The sequence below is a fragment of the Pogoniulus pusillus genome, chromosome 36 (genome assembly GCF_015220805.1).
Source record: "Pogoniulus pusillus isolate bPogPus1 chromosome 36, bPogPus1.pri, whole genome shotgun sequence".
NCBI classification, from domain to species: domain Eukaryota; kingdom Metazoa; phylum Chordata; class Aves; order Piciformes; family Lybiidae; genus Pogoniulus; species Pogoniulus pusillus.
Genome location: NC_087299.1, coordinates 7,566,823 through 7,581,088, shown reverse-complemented (window position 1 = coordinate 7,581,088; position 14,266 = coordinate 7,566,823). Strand labels below are relative to the sequence as shown.

At 55.5% G+C, this 14,266-nt stretch overlaps 1 long non-coding RNA gene across 1 annotated transcript in view; it reads left to right on the top strand.

Moving 5' to 3' along the window:
• Nucleotides 1–12,646, top strand: part of LOC135190470 (uncharacterized) — a 39,203-nt gene extending 26,557 nt beyond the window's left edge. Inside the window, exons 3-4 of the long non-coding RNA XR_010308531.1 lie at nt 1,837–1,938; nt 12,008–12,646. This is a non-coding gene — a long non-coding RNA (uncharacterized LOC135190470). The remainder of the gene's footprint in view (nt 1–1,836; nt 1,939–12,007) is intronic.
• Nucleotides 12,647–14,266: the final 1,620 nt, after the last annotated feature.

Below are 14,266 nucleotides of genomic sequence, written 5' to 3'. Positions count from 1 at the left end.
TCTCATCCTCCAGAGACCAATTACTGCAGGTGAAGCCAGGCACAGAAGCAATGTTGCTAGGAGTGGGAAATGGGGACCTGGGGCTTTTTGCAGCTTCTCAAGGCTGGCAAGGTGCAAAAAAAAAACCCCTACCCCAACCAACCAATCTGGAGTTTGACCCTTTGTAAGCCTTGCAGGGGCAGGATGGGAATGGTTCATGTGAGAGCTGGCAGGCAAGAGATGTGTGGCTGTGGTTTGATGGCCATGGTGGTGGTGGGTTGATGGTTGGACTGGAGGAGCCTAAAGCTCTTTTGCAACCAAAAGAACTCCATGGAACTGCAGGTGTTCAACAAATGTGTGCCCGTGGCACTTGGGGACATGGTTCAATGGCCTTGGTGGCACTTTGGGATGTGGTTGCACAGCCATGGGTTGGGTTGATGGCTGGACTGGATGACCTCAAAGGTCTTTTCCAACTAAGACAGTTCCATGACACCTCAGGTGGTCAAGAAATGTGTGGCCATGGCACTTGGGGACATGGTTCAATGGCCTTGGTGGCACTTTGGGATGTGGTTTGATGGCCATGGTGGTGTTGGGTTGATGATTGGACTGGATGGGCTTATAAAATCACAGAATGGTTTAGGTTGGAAGGGACCTCCAAAGCTCAGCCAGTTCCAACCTCCTGCCATAGGCAGGGACACCTCCCACTAGAACAGGTCACTTATCCAACCTGGCACAGCTTGAGGCTGTGTCCCCTTCTTCTGTCCCTGGCTGCCTGGCAGCAGAGCCCAACCCCACCTGGCTACAGCCTCCCTGCAGGCAGCTGCAGACAGCAATGAGCTCTGCCCTGAGCCTCCTCTGCTGCAGGCTACACTCCCCCAGCTCCCTCAGCCTCTCCTCACAGGGCTGTGCTCCAGGCCCCTCCCCAGCCTTGCTGCCCTTCTCCAAACACCTTCCAGCACCTCAACATCTCTCTTCAATTCAGGAGCCCAGAACTGGACACAGCACTCTCCAGGGGTGGCCTGAGCAGTGCTGAGCACAGGGGCAGAAGAACCTCCCTTGTCCTGCTGCCCACACTGCTCCTGAGCCAGCCCAGGATGCCATTGGCTCTGCTGCCCACCTGGGCACTGCTGCCTCCTCTGCAGCTCCTCTCTCCCAGCACCCCCAGCTCCCTCTCTGCCTGGCTGCTCTCAGCCATTCTGACCCCAGCCTGTAGCCCTGCTTGGGGTGCACAGTTAAGGGTCGTTGAGCATCTCTGTTGCTGAGTCTTTGGTGATGATTTGTGGTATTTTCCCTCTGCAGCATCCCAGGATCTGCTCAGGTGAGTTCACTGTGGTTTGACTGCTGCATTATTTGGCATTCAAACAGGTGCAGTCAGCCAAGCACAAACCTCTTCCCTCATTTGAATTATCCATGCAAAGCTGCTCTGGTGTTGAAAAGTCACTTCAGGCCCTGCCTTGTTGGCTGTTTTAGGGTCCAGAAGACTTCATGGGACTGCAGTTGCTCCACAAAGCCCTTGCTTTGGAGGCAGCATCCACACCTTGTGTGTGCCTTATGTGCTGCAGTGTGTCTCAGCCTGCTCAGCACAAGCCCTGACTCTGCTCAGCTTGCTGGGCAGCAGCACAGGTCGGTGGAGTTGGGTGGATTTGCTTCTGTTGTGCATGACAAATCAGGATGTGAGTGCTGCTCCCACCAGTGCTGTCCTGAGGGAATGACATCTTCTTGCCCTTGGCATATCTGCCCTGCTGGTTGAGGTGGCTATGCATGGCCTGGCACCTCCCCTGCAGCTCTGGGCTCTGCCATTGCCCAGGGCTCTGCCACCTGTGATTTGAATGACTAATGCCTGATATTTGTTTCCAGGCAGGTGCCTCTGGCACACCCTGGCTCCTGCATTCAAATGCAAGAAGGGGGCATGGGCATCACCTCAGCTCGTGGAGCTGAACAGCAGCATCACCCCAGCAGGTAAATGTAAATCCATGTGTCTCATCTGGCAGGAGACTCCCAGAATGGTTTGGGTTGGAAGGGGCCTTCAAGGATCATGTTTGAGGGTAGCAGAGCCCTGCAGAGGGACCTGGCCAGGCTGCATGGGTGGGCAGAGGCCAAGGGGATGAGACTGAACAAGGCCAAGGGCAGGGTTCTGCACTTTGGCCACAACAACCCCAAGCAGCACTACAGGCTGGGGCCAGAGTGGCTGAGAGCAGCCAGGCAGAGAGGGAGCTGGGGGTGCTGGGAGAGAGGAGCTGCAGAGGAGGCAGCAGTGCCCAGGTGGGCAGCAGAGCCAATGGCATCCTGGGCTGGCTCAGGAGCAGTGTGGGCAGCAGGACAAGGGAGGTTCTTGTGCCCCTGTGCTCAGCACTGCTCAGGCCACATATGCAGTACTGTGTCCAGTTCTGGCCCCCCCAATTCAAGAGGGACACAGAACTGCTGGAGAGAGCCCAGCACAGAGCCACAAAGGTGCTGAAGGGAATGGAACAGCTCTGTCAGGAGCAGAGCCTGAGGGAGCTGGGGCTGTGCTGCTGGCAGAGAGGAGCCTGAGAGGTGACCTCAGCAATAGTTATGAGGATGTGCAGGTGAGTGGCAGGAGGCTGCAGCCAGGCTCTGCTGGGTGATGCCCAAGGACAGCACAAGGGGCACTGGGTGGCAGCCGAGGCAGAGGAAGCTCCATGGGAACATGAGGAGGAATTTTTCCCTGTGAGGGTGCCAGAGCTGCCCAGGGGGGCTGTGGAGTCTCCCTCTCTGCAGATATTCAACCCCCACCTGGATGTGCTCCTGTGGGATCTGCTCTGGCTGCTCCTGCTCTGCAGGGAGCTTGGAGTGGCTGAGCTCTGGAGGTCCCTTCCAGCCCCTGGCATGCTGTGGTTCTCTGATCTGAGCCATAAAGCAGGTGAGCTCCTGTGGTTGCTGGCCCAGCCCTGAGGTGAGGAAGGAAACTGCAAGGTTCTACTCATTCCACTCGGTGCTAGGATAGCTCCACCTTGGCTCAGCCAGAAGGAAGAGGCTTAGAGTCATGGAATCAATCAGAGTTGGAAGGGACCACAAGGATCATCCAGTTCCAACCCCACTGCCATGGGCAGGGCCACCTCAGCCTAGGTCAGGCTGTCTAGAGCCTCAATTGACTTAAAGTGGCTCAGGTGGCTTCAATTGGGCCACTCACAGACTTCTTCAAAGCTAACTAGGTGGAAACTCTGCCCACAACAGCAGGCATCAGCACCTTTAAGTACACAGAAAGAAACACCCCACCTCAGCATGAAGGAACCTTTCCTCACCCAGAGCTGCCTAACCAAACACTTGATGTGTGTATTCAGCCCAACCCAGAGGGATAATCAGCAGAAAACAACCCAGCAGCCCTTTTCCCAAGGGGCAGAGCAGAATTTCTGCCAGAAAAGGATCTTTTTGTCTATTCTTTTTTTTCCTTTTAGCAGCCAGTCCTAAATGCAGCTGGTCCCTGCCCTTCAAAGCATGGACTTCATCAAAGGGGCTCACAGCTGCTTTAGGCTAGACAGGGGCTTGGGGCTTTCACCCACAGTCTGTTGATGGCTGCACCCAAAGAGTGGCTGTCAATGGCTCCGTGGCCAAGTGGGGGTCAGTGACAAGCAGAGGCCCTCAGGGATCAGACCTGGGACCAGTCTTGTTCAGCATCTCTGTGGGTGCCATGGACAGAGGCACTGAGTGCAGCCTCAGCAGGTTTGCTGCCCACACCAAGCTGTGTGCTGCAGCAGCCAGGCTGGAGGGCAGGATCCAGCCAGAGGGAGCTGGGCAGGCTGCAGAGGTGGGCACAAGCCAAGCTCAGGAGGTTCAACAAGACCAAGGGCAAGGTCCTGCAGCTGGGTGGAGGCAATGCCAAGCACCAATTCAGGCTGGGCAGTGCCAGGCTGGAGAGCAGCCCTGAGCAGAGGGACTTGGGGGTGCTGCTGGAGGAGAAGCTCAACAGCAGCCAGCAGTGTGCACTTGCAGTCCAGAGAGCCAAGCAGAGCCTGGGCTGCAGCAGCAGCAGTGTGGCCAGCAGAGCCAGGGAGGGGATTCTCCTCCTCTGCTGTGCTCTGCTGAGACCCCACCTGGAGTCCTGCATCCAGTTCTGGAGCCCCTGGGACAAGAGGGCTGTGGAGATGCTGGAGAGTGTCCAGAGCAGGGCCAGGAGGATGCTCAGAGGCTGCAGCAGCTCTGCTGTGAGCACAGCCTGAAAGAGTTGGGGCTGTGCAGGCTGGAGCAGAGGAGACTCCCAGGGGACCTTCTTGTGGCCTGCCAGCATCTGAAGGGGGCTACAAAAAAGCTGGGAGGGACTTTTGAGGCTGTGAGGGAGTGCCAGGAGTGGGGGGAATGGAGCAAAGCTGGAGGTGGGGAGAGTGAGGCTGGAGGTGAGGAGGAAGTTGTTGAGCAGGAGAGTGGTGAGAGGCTGGAATGGGTTGCCCAGGGAGGTGGTTGAGGCCCCATGGCTGGAGGTGTTTGAGGCCAGGCTGGCTGAGGCTGTGTGCAGCCTGCTCTAGGGTAGGGTGTCCCTGGGCATGGCAGGGGGGTTGGGACTGGCTGCTCCTTGTGGTCCCTTCCAACCCTGCCTGATTCTATGTGTCAGACTTAGGTGGGGAAATGACGATGGATGGATGGATGGATGGATGGATGGATGGATGGATGGATGGATGGATGGATGGATAGATGGATGGATAGATGGATAGATGGATGGATGGATGGATGGATGGATGGATGGATGGATAGATGGATGGATGGATAGACAGACACCAGGAAATAAGGGTTTAAAGCTTCTGTTTGCCCAGCCCTGCATGAGTCTGTGTGGCAGAGCTGATGTCTGCATGCATGAAGCCAGAAATCAGCCTGGGGTCTGGGTTTGGGTTTTTTTGTTGTTGTTCTTTTTGTTTGGTGTTGTTTTAACTCAAGCCTTCAAGAGCTGATCTGCAGGGAAGGTGTCAGCTCTCCCTCCCACTTGGGTTGGGCAGGACACACAGCGTGAACTGCTCGGCAATTACCACCTCAGCTGGCTGTGTGGTGGGTGAGAAGCAAGGTTTGGCTGCAGGCAGGAGGGAGGTTTGCTTATCCACCACAAGGGTTTGAGGAGAGCAGGGAGCTCCTCCAAGTGAAGCGTGGTGATAAGACAAGAGGGAATGGCCTCATGTTGCACCAGGGCAGGTGCAGGTTGGACATCAGGCAGAATTTGATGCCAGCTTTATTTAATCAATATGGAAACATCAGAATTGGGCTGCAGGGAGCTGTGTCCTTAACCATTTCCTAGCTAAGGGAGGTGCAGGTTGGACATCAGGCAGAAATTGAGGTCTGCTTTATTTAATCAATATGGAAACATCAGAATTGGGCTGCAGGGAGCTGTGCCCTTAACCATTTCCTAGCCAGGGGAGGCACAGGTTGGGCATCAGGCAGAATTTGATGCCAGCTTTATTTAATCAATATGCAAACATCAGAATTGGAGGTTAGAGGCAAGTGAGGATTGGCCTCTTCTCTAAGTAACAAGTGATAGGAGGGGAGGCAATGGCCTCAAGCTGCACCAGGAGAGGTTTAGATTGCATATTAGGAAGAATTTCTTTGCTGCAAGAGTGGTCAGGGATTGGAAGAGGCTGCCCAGGAAGGTGGTGGTCAGGGATTGGAAGAGGCTGCCCAGGAAGGTGGTGGTCAGGGGTTGGAAGAGGCTGCCCAGGAAGGTGGTGGTCAGGGATTGGAAGAGGCTGCCCAGGAAGGTGGTGGTCAGGGATTGGAAGAGGCTGCCCAGGAGGGTGGTGGTCAGGGATTGGAAGAGGCTGCCCAGGAGGGTGGTGGTCAGGGATTGGAAGAGGCTGCCCAGGAAGGTGGTGGTCAGGGATTGGAAGGGGCTGCCCAGGAGGGTGGTGGTCAGGGATTGGAAGAGGCTGCCCAGGAGGGTGGTGGTCAGGGATTGGAAGAGGCTGCCCAGGAAGGTGGTGGTCAGGGATTGGAAGGGGCTGCCCAGAAAGGTGGTGGGCAGGGATTGGAAGAGGCTGCCCAGGAGGGTGGTGGAGTTCCCATCCCTGGAGGTATGCAAGAAACCTGAGGATAGGGCACCTGGGCACAGGGTTCAGTGGGCACGGTGGGGTTGGGTTGCTGTTTGGAGTGGATGATCTCAGAAGTCTTTATCAGCCTTGCTCTTGTTGAAGATGTCTCTGCTGCCTGCAGTGGTGGGGAGAGGGTTGGAGTAGCTGACCTCTGGAGGTCCCTTCCAACTCAGCCCATTCTATAGATTGCAGGCCCTGCCCCTGGCTTTGCACAAGATGATTCTGCCCCTGGCTTGATCCTCCCTTTCCTCTTGCTGCAATCCGGAGGCTGCAGGGCGTTCAGGAGCCCAACTGCTGCCCATTGTTCCTGCCCTGGGTGGGTGTTGGTGCTGCGACTCACCGAGTGCAGCTGCAGCAGACCTGTTTTTAAGGCACTGGCTCTAACGTGGGAGATTGTTCCAAAGGTAAGGTGTGGCTCAGTGATTAGCCTGAGCTGCAGTCACCTGGCCCTGAACAAATAGTGCCTGACCCGAACTGGATGTCTGCTTTATTTGCTTAATATAGAAACGGTAAAACTGGAGCTGCAGCGAGCTGGGGACTTAACTGCTTCCTGGCCGGGAAGGGTTTGGGTTGGGTGCTAGGAACTGATTTCCCTGCTGCAGGAGTGGTCAAGGATAGGCACAGGCTGGCCAGGATGGATGCTAGGAACTGATTTCCCTGCTGCAGGAGAGGTCAGGGATTGGCACAGGCTGCCCAGGATGGATGCTAGGAACTGATTTCCCTGCTGCAGGAGAGGTCAGGGATAGGCACAGGCTGCCCAGGATGGATGCTAGGAACTGATTTCTCTGCTGCAGGAGTGGTCAGGGTTTGGCACAGGCTGCCCAGGATGGATGCTAGGAACTGATTTCCCTGCTGCAGGAGAGGTCAGGGATAGGCACAGGCTGCCCAGGATGGATGCTAGGAACTGATTTCTCTGCTGCAGGAGTGGTCAGGGTTTGGCACAGGCTGCCCAGGTTGGATGCTAGGAACTGATTTCCCTGCTGTAGGAGTGGTCAGGGATTGGCACAGGCTGCCCAGGTTGGATGCTAGGAACTGATTGCTTCAGGAGTGGTCAGGGATAGGCACAGGCTGCCCAGGATGGATGCTAGGAACTGATTGCTGCAAGAGTGGTCAGGGATAGGCACAGGCTGCCCAGGATGGATGCTAGGAACTGATTTCCCTGCTGCAGGAGTGGTCAGGGATAGGCACAGGCTGCCCAGGTTGGATGCTAGGAACTGATTTCCCTGCTGCAGGAGTGGTCAGGGATAGGCACAGGCTGCCCAGGATGGATGCTAGGGACTGATTTCTCTGCTGCAAGAGTGGTCAGGGATAGGCACAGGCTGCCCAGGATGGATGCTAGGAACTGATTTCCCTGCTGCAAGAGTGGTCAGGGATAGGCACAGGCTGCCCAGGATGGATGCTAGGGACTGATTTCTCTGCTGCAGGAGAGGTCAGGGATAGGCACAGGCTGCCCAGGTTGGATGCTAGGAACTGATTGCTGCAGGAGTGGTCAGGGATTGGCACAGGCTGCCCAGGGTGGGTGGGTGGTGCTGCTGAGGGGAGACCTCAAAAATCCCTGCAAAGGAGGTTGGAGCCAGCTTGGGATTGGTCTCTTCTCACGAGTAGAAAGTGGTAGGATGAGAGGCAGTGGCCTCAGATTGCACCAGGGGAGGTTTAGGTTGGACACTTGGAACAATTTCTTTCCTGGAAGCATGGCCAGGCCTTGGAATAGGCTGCCCAGGGTGGGTGGTGGAGTCCCCATCCCTGGAGCTGTGCAAGAAATGGCACTTTGGGACATGGCTTAATGGCTTGGGTGGGCTGAGGTTGGCCTGGATTTGGTGATCTTAGAGGTTATTGCCAACTGCAGTGATTTGCACAGGTGCCTGAGCACTGTGGATCTGCTGTGAGGGTGGCAGAGCCCTGCAGCAGCCTGCCCAGAGAGGTTCTGGACTCTCTTTCTCTGGAGGCTTTCAAGCCCCATCTGGATGTGTTCCTGTGGGACCTGCCCTGGGTCTCCAAGAATCATAGAGCCATAGAATCAGGCAGGGTTGGAAGGGACCACAAGGATCAGCCAGTTCCAACTGGGCAGGAGAATTGCTTGGGGTGGAATGAATCTTAAAGATGATCCAGTTCCAACTGCCCCTGCCATGGGCATGGATCCCTTCCACTAGCCCAGGCTGCTCAAGGCCCCATCCAACCTGGCTTTGAACACTTCCAGGACTGGAGATCCTACACAGACTCATAGAATCAGGCAGGGTTGGAAGGGACCACGAGGATCAGCCAGTCCCAAGTGGGCAGGGACACCTCACACTAAATCAGGCTGTCCAAGAGCCTCCTCCAGAGCTTTGGCAGGGGGTGGGGGTTGGACTGGATGCTCTCTGAAGGTCCCTTCCAACCCCTGCTATTCCATGGCTCTCTGAAGGGTTGCTTTTTGCTGTTAGGTCATTTCCATCAGCTCCCTGGCTGCAGGATTTGGGGAAGCAGGTAGCTCTAAAGCTGTTCCAACATGTAATGAAGTGTGCAGGGAGGGGTGGGGAAGGAAGCAGCTTACTCAGCGAGGCATGCTGCAGGCTGGTGATTCAGATGGCAGCAGCTCTGCCTTTGCTAGCTGCACTTGGGAGGCAGCCTGCTTGCAGAACTGGAGTGCTGACTCTCCTCCTGGCCCTGGCTGCTGCTCCATGGTGGTGGTAATGGTGAAGTCAGGGCTGTGTTGGCATTGTCAGGTGATGGCAGCAGGGCAGAGCTGCTGCGCTGCTGCCCGAGCTAAGGGAGTGCCCCTCACAACTGCCACCAGCTCTGCCTGGGCACAGATGTTGAGTCCCAAACCCTCTTGCCCACTCCTGCAGCAAAGAAATCAGTTCCTAGCATCCAACCTGGGCAGCCTGTGCCTATCCCTGACCACTCTTACCCAGCATCCAGCCTGGGCAGCCTGTGCCAATCCCTGACCACTCCTGCAGCAGAGAAATCAGTTCCTAGCATCCAGCTGGCAGCACAGTGTAGATGACCCAGGCTTGCTGCTGTGACCTTCCCAGGATGGTGGCTGCTGGAAGGGCTGATCTAGTCCAAACCTCCCTCCCAAACTGCATTCACCATCCTGCCGTGTTCCATGGATGGATCAGCTCTCAGAGCTTCCCAAAGCAGCTCCATCCCTCACTTCATTTCAGAAACCCTCATTTTGAGAGCAAAGGTGGGTGTGAGGATGAGCTGGGACACCCCCCCACACCCCCATCAGCTGAGACCACAGGCAGAAGGACAAAGCTCGGGTATGGAGCCACCAATGCGGGCACCTCACACAGCCACTCAATGCCAGGCTCCATTTCCCTGTCAGGGACACAGGAGTAGTTGCTGGGTCTGTCTGGATGGCCTGGAGATTAGGAAAACACCTGCCTCCACTTAGCTGATCCAAGAGGGAACAAAGGACAAGGAAAGCCATGGCCTGAACAACACAGGGGCGGGTGAAAGCTAATCTGTAGCTTCAGATTGGCACTTTGCAGCCACAGCCCTCAACTGAAAGCAGCTGAGAGTCTCAGCTCCTCAGATCTAAACCTTTGCTGCTATGAAGATGAGAGACTTTGTTCCAGGCACCACCACCTCCCTTTTTCTCCCTTTTTCTGTTGTTTTTCCTTTTCACTCAGCTGTGCCCACACAGGGAGCAGGCAGATGGGAGTTCAGGCAAAGCCAGGTGCCAAGCTGCTGTGCTTTACAACGGGCAGTGAGGAGTGGCAGACAACCTGGCCAGCAGGAAAAGGGAGAAACTTCCCAATCGTTGTTTAGGAGCTCAATGAGCCACCTTTAGATTCACCTAAGAGGAAGGTGGGGCTGGCTGGCACTTGCTGGTGGCCACAGTGGAGGTTTCAGTTCAGCCTCCCCACTCTGCCAGGAAAGAAATTGTCCTGACTCAGAACCACAGAATCAGGCAGGTTGGAAGAGAGCTCCAAGCTCAGCCAGTCCAGCCTAGCACCCAGCCCTAGCCAATCAACCAGACCATGGCACTAAGTGCCCCAGCCAGGCTTGGCTTCAACACCTCCAGGCACAGCCACTCCACCACCTCCCTGGGCAGCCCATTCCAATATCCAATCTAAATCTCCCCTGGTGCAGCTTGAGGCCATTTCCTCTCATCCTACCACTTAGAATCATAGAATCAACCAGGTTGGAAGAGAGCTCCAAGCTCCTGCAGCCCAACCTAGCAACCAGCCCTGCCCAACCAACCAGACCATGGCACTAAGTGCCCCAGCCAGGCTTGGCTTCAACACCTCCAGAGATGGTGACTCCACCACCTCCCTGGGCAGCCCATTCCAATGCCAATCACTCTCTCTGTGAAGAGCACAGATGGATGGGAGGCAATGGCCTCAAGTTGCACCAGGGGAGGTTTAGGTTGGAGATTAGGAACAATTCCTTTGTGGCAAGAGTGCCACAGGCTGCCCAGGGAGGTGGTGGAGTCCCCATCCCTGGAGGTGTGTGCAGGCATGGGACATTGGACATGGTTTTTAAGTGGGCATGGTGGGGGTTGATGTTTGGACTCGACCTTAGAGGCCTTTTCCAACCTTAATGAATCTATGATTCAAAACCTGGACTCAACATCATTTTGAGCACACTGCCACCAGGCTTGGTTTAACCTCTGTTTGCTCAGAGTGGAACAGGATCAGCTCTGCTGGCTGCTAACAGTGCCAAGCCAGGCTCCTTTGGAGGCTGTTGGGCACTGATGGATGGGTGGCTGCTGGCCCCTCCTGGGGCTCACTTCAATCCTTACCTCTTTAAGATCTCTCCCTTTTGCTTGGCTGCCAGTTTGGACCCTGTGGCAACAGAAGCTCAGCCTGGCAGGGTGGCTTGGGCAGCCTGGAGTGGTTTTATTTGCAAAGAGAAGGCAAAGCTTGGAAGATTGTGAAGCTTTCTTCCCTTCCTCAGGCAAGCAGAGGTTCACAGAATCACTGAATTAATCAGGCTGGAAAAGATAGAGTCAAAGAATGGTTTAGGTTGGAAGGGACCTCAAAGCTCAGCCAGTTCCAACCTCCTGCCATAGGCAGGGACACCTCCCACTAGAACAGGTCACTCAAAGCCTCATCCAAGCTAGTCCTGAACACCTTCAGGGAGGTTGTGGAGCACAGAAGCACCCAATGTGATCTTTGATCCCATTTGGTGCTTCTGTGCTCCACAACCTCCCTGGGCAACCTGTGCCAGTGTCTCCCCAACCTCACTGCACAGAACCCTTTCCTAACAGCCACTTTCAATCTCCCCTCTGACACTCCAAACCCATTCCTCCTCCTCATCCTCTCATTACCAGGCCTTGTCAATAGTCCCTCCCCAGCCCTCCTCTAACCCCCTTCAGGTCCTGGAAGGCCACTCCAAGGTCTCCTCCAAGCCTTCTCCTCTCCGGGCTGCACAGCCCCAACTCTCTCAGCCTGTGCTCAGAGCAGAGCTGCTGCAGCCCTCTCAGCATCTTGGTGGCCTCCTCTGCACTGGCTCCAACCCTTCCATGTCCTGCTTGTGCTGGGGGCTCCAGAACTGCCCCCAGGACTGCAGGTGGGGTGTGAGGAGAGCAGAGCCAAGGGGCAGAATCCCCTCCCTTGCCCTGTGCCCACACTGCTCTTGCTGCAGCCCAGCACAGGGTTGTGTCTGAGCTGCACTCCCACTGCTGGCTCATGTTGAGCTTTTCATCACCTCAGACCCCCAGGTCCTGTTCCTCAGAGCTGCTCTCCAGATCATCGAGTCCAACCTAACACCTTCTAATTAGCCTGGCTCTGAGATGCCTGCCCACTGCTTGTGTCCTCCTCAGAGCAGTGAAGCAGCAGTGAAAGGGAACTGTGACCTTGCTCACCAGCACTGGCAGAACGTGTTGGAGCTGAGGAGCCTTTGGTTGCCTGCCAGCCACCTCCCTCCTTCCCTCCCCAACACCCCCCCCCAGGTTATTGCACCTCTCCTAAGGCTGCAAAGAGCAATATTCTCCTCCCCTCCTCCTTTGCTTGCTTAACTTGTTAAGACATGGGAGGTGACTCCTGCTCTGACTCCTGTTCCTGACCTGACAGGTGGTGCCTTGGCCTGAACTTTGCTCTCACAAGCACGGTTGGGTTTCACCTCTCAGCCTGCAGAGGGATGGACTCACCCATCTGCACAGGATTTGGGAATCCTGGCCCTGTCTGCCTCAGCTGCTGGCTCCAGCAGCACCCTGGAGCACAGCAGCAGCACCCTGGAGCACATCAGCTGCCTGCACAAACAGCTTCTAACACTCTCCATCTCACACCTTCAGCTGTAGAGAGTGGCTGAGCACAGGTGAGAAGATGAAAGAGCCTGAGGTGATGCAGGCAGGGATGCTAATGGCTGCAGCCTGCAGATGAAAGGAACAACAACCTTCCTGGACCTGTCTCACTGACCTGACCCTCTGCTTGCAGAGCTGAGCTGGCATCAAAGAGCTGTGATATTGGATCAGAAGCCCAGTGGGGGTTTGCAGCCTGCTCTGAACAACAGCTCAACAGCAGCTTGTTGCAAAAAGCTGCCTGAGCTGCTGTGGAGAAAGGGCTGGGGAATGCTTTGCTGGCAGATGTTTGCTTTGGGCACCCAAAAGCTGCTGTGTGGCAAAGGGTGTTTGGGTCCCTTTCTTTCTCCACCCAGGCTGAAGCTGTGGGCATCCTCCCACAGCCACCTTGGGTATCTGCTTCTGCTGATTTGCTTCCTACCAAACTTTTGGTGCCAGTGACATCCTGTGGTGTAGCTGCATGCTGAGTGTCTCTGCTGAGCATCTTCTGAGCTCAGTAAGGGTGGTTTGGAGTGCAGCAGTTCTAAGAAGGATAGGAAGACCTTCCAAACCCACCTGGATGCATTCCTGTGCCACCTACCCTGAGTGACCCTGCCTTGGCAGGGAGGTTAGAGTGGATGATCTCCAGAGGTCACTTCCAACCTCTAAAGTTGTGTGAGTCTGTGGGTAAGAACAGTTTTGCACCTCACAAGCCTGTCTGGCAGCATAACCCACTGGCTGCCAACAGAAGCACAGGGGGAAGAGGGAAGGTGTGAGAAGTCAAAGCACTGGGCTGGGGCAGAGAGCCTTAGAATTGCTTGGGGTGGAGTGAATCTTAAAGATGATCCAGTTACACCCTCCCTGCCAGGGGTAGGGACACCTCCTGCTAGCCCAGGCTGCTCCAGGCCCCGTCCAACCTGGCTTTGATCACCTCCAGGACTGGGGATCCTACATAGAATCAGTTATGGTTGGAAGAGACCACAAGGAGCAGCCAGTTCCAACTGGGCAGGGACAGGGACACCTCACACTAGATCAGGCTGCTCACAGCCTCATCCAGTCTGGCTTTAAACACCTCCAGGGATGAGGCTTCCAACACCTCCCTGGGCAACCCATTCCAGGCTCTCACCACCCTCATGCTGAACAACTTCTTCCTCACATCCACTCTGACTCTCCCCACCTCCAGCTTTGCTCCATTCCCCCCAAGTCCTATTACTCCCTGAGACCCTAAAAAGTCCCTCCCCAGCTTTCTTGTAGCCCCCTGCAGGTACTGCAAGGCCACAATCTTCTCTGGGGAACCTGCTCCAGTGCCTCAGCACCCTCATGGAGAAGAATTTCCTCATGATGTCTCATCTGAATGGAGCCTGTTCCAGTCTGAAGCCAGAACCCCTTGTCCTGTCACTCTATGCCTTAGCAACAAGTCCCTCTCCAGCTCTATTTTAGTCCTCTTCAAACACTGGAAGGTGCTATAAGGTCTCCCTGAAGCCTTCTCTTCTCCAAGCTGGACAGTTTGGATGTTCTGTCTCTGCTATGGAATTTTCCTTTGTGCTCTCAACCAGCTCCATTAGGGCCATGAAGATGCTGAGAGGGCTGCAGCAGCTCTGCTCTGAGGATAAGCTGAGAGAGTTGGGGCTCTGCAGCCTGGAGAAGAGAAGGCTTGGAGGGGACCTTGGAGTGGCCTTGCAGGATCTGAAGGGGGCTCCAGGAGGGCTGGGGAGGGACTACTGAGAAGGTCTGGGAATGGCAGGAGGAGGAAGAATGGGCTTAAAGTGGCAGAGGGGAGATTGAAAGTGGATGTTAGGAAGAAATTGTTTCCAGTGAGGGTGGTGAGACACTGGCACAGGTTGCCCAGGGAGGTTGTGGAGCACAGAAGCACCCAATGTGATCTGGGAAGCTGGAGATGAGCAGGATGAACCCAGCTTGCCCATCTGAGAAAACACCAGGGCTGCCCAGAGCCCAGGCAAAAAACCCAATCCTATCTTGAAGCTTCAGCTCTGGGAAGCTGGAGAGGAGAAGGATGAACCCAACTTGTCCATTCTATAGAACACTGTGGCTA